This window comes from Sinocyclocheilus anshuiensis, unplaced genomic scaffold, assembly GCF_001515605.1.
Source record: "Sinocyclocheilus anshuiensis isolate Anshui unplaced genomic scaffold, SAMN03320099.WGS_v1.1 scaffold257, whole genome shotgun sequence".
Lineage (NCBI taxonomy): Eukaryota > Metazoa > Chordata > Actinopteri > Cypriniformes > Cyprinidae > Sinocyclocheilus > Sinocyclocheilus anshuiensis.
In genome coordinates this window covers 87,875-89,856 of record NW_015539889.1, presented here as the reverse complement: position 1 = coordinate 89,856, position 1,982 = coordinate 87,875, and the positions used below count along the sequence as shown (strand labels likewise).

Below are 1,982 nucleotides of genomic sequence, written 5' to 3'. Positions count from 1 at the left end.
GCATAAACACATTTCATTACACCAAATACACAAAATAATGTTCTTTTTAGCAACATCATATGACCCCTTTAATTTTATATATATATATATATATATATATATAATTTATTTTATTTCAAGTAACACTTTTTGTAATGGTCTTAGTTGTAGTTTTAATTTTAGTTAACAATACAGCATGAGAGTGAGTAAATTATGAAAATCATTTTTATCTGATAACTGGATGACAGCATAAATGAAGATTTTATAACTGTCATCACAAACACTGATCACAAAATTATTTATGTGCAAAACTGTAGACCAGCCATGCAGGAGGACAGGGTAATGGAAAGAAAATAAAATGATGACAATGGCACTCGACCCATTAAAACCATCTCTTGGCCAATAATTTCAGATTCCATACCACAATTCGTCACCACAACCTCAGCTGAACTTTAAGACCTGATGGTTTATGCAACAATAAATTATTCTCTCTGTCTCTTGTCTCGCTCGCTCGCCAGCCTGCATAATGCTCAGGTGGGCTGTATTAATATATGGGACACACCAACCACCAGTGCAGTCAGAAATTATGAATGATTGCCTCACTCTGTAAGGCATTATTTGTGGGACACTGCTGGAGTTATATCACTGACTCTGTCTTGATTGAAATGTCTTTGTGGGATTTTTGCATGAGAACTTGTAATCTTCCAATACAGGGAGAATGAAAACAGCTGGGCGGGAGTGAAGATGACTACCATAAACATGCCAGATGTCGTCCTGAGATTAGAACCTGAACACATCAATCATCAACTACAACTGGGGATTTCAACATTTACAGTCCCCAGGACACCCCATGCAGACTTTCAGTTAACTCAGGGACCCAGAGTATTAAAAAGCTAAGTACTGTCTAATATTCACTTCTATTATTGGCTGTAACAAACATAATAAACATATAGAATATAATATATAATATTTTATTCTATATTAAAATAGATCATATATATACAAAACACTGATAATATATATTTTGGGAATCCCTGGAACTAGAACATCTCAATGGATGTAGAAGAGTCATTTAGACGCGGAATTATAATTCACAGCATGTCACAGTAATACAAACAGTATTACCTAATGATGGCTATTTGAAAATTTCAAAATGTTTATGCAACCTTTTTTCCATCATTTGCAAGCGAAAAGAAAATAGCCAGCAATGAAAAGTGTCACTAATTAAGTAACTCCTTTCTCAGTAAATAGCAATTTTCCTCCAGGTATCGGGCTGTTAGAGCATACAAGCTGAACTCTGTGGGATCATGTTACAAAATCATAGAAGAAGGGTGGAAGAACACAGTAAGTGTCAAATGATAGGGAAAGCTATTCAGTAAGAATTTACATAGTCATACCTCCACAGTAATAGTTCTTTTTTTTTTTACAGTAAAATGACATGTTCAGAGCGTTACATTACAGTACAGAAAGAAAGAACACAGTGCAACCAACTGTGTTAGGTAACACTATTACATTGGTTCAATGTGGGAATTATTCAATGACTTTCAGGGAAGTCTACTTTAAAAAGAAATCTGTCAGTAATCATTAGGACACAATCTGCTTTGTCACACAACTGAACTGTATTACAATACTGAATGTACAGTCCGCCAAATGTCAATATACTTTTGAAGTCTACCACTATCCTTTGCTGAAGTTCAAATCTTATTTTATAGGGGTCGATTTCACTAAATAAAATAAGAAAAATAAATAAGAAAATGATCAATGGCATTCTAAAAAAATGCTGGGTTGTTTCAACCCAACTTTGGGTCAAATATGGACTAATCCAGCTGTTGGGTTAAATTTTACAATTACATTTTTAACCCAAAAGTTGGGCTAGTCCATATTTGACCCAAAGCTGGGTTGAAACAGCCCAGCATTTTTTTAGAGTGTACCACAGAAAATACATTATCCCATAATGCAACACTACTGGTTATTTTATATATACAGTACACACAGAGAGAGAG

The 1,982-nt window shown here is 34.3% G+C and overlaps 1 protein-coding gene across 2 annotated transcripts in view; it reads right to left on the bottom strand.

Annotated features, from left to right (window-relative positions):
• LOC107685626 (immunoglobulin superfamily member 21-like) overlaps positions 1 to 1,982 on the bottom strand; it is a 268,079-nt gene that overhangs the window by 264,978 nt on the left and 1,119 nt on the right. The window lies entirely within an intron of this gene.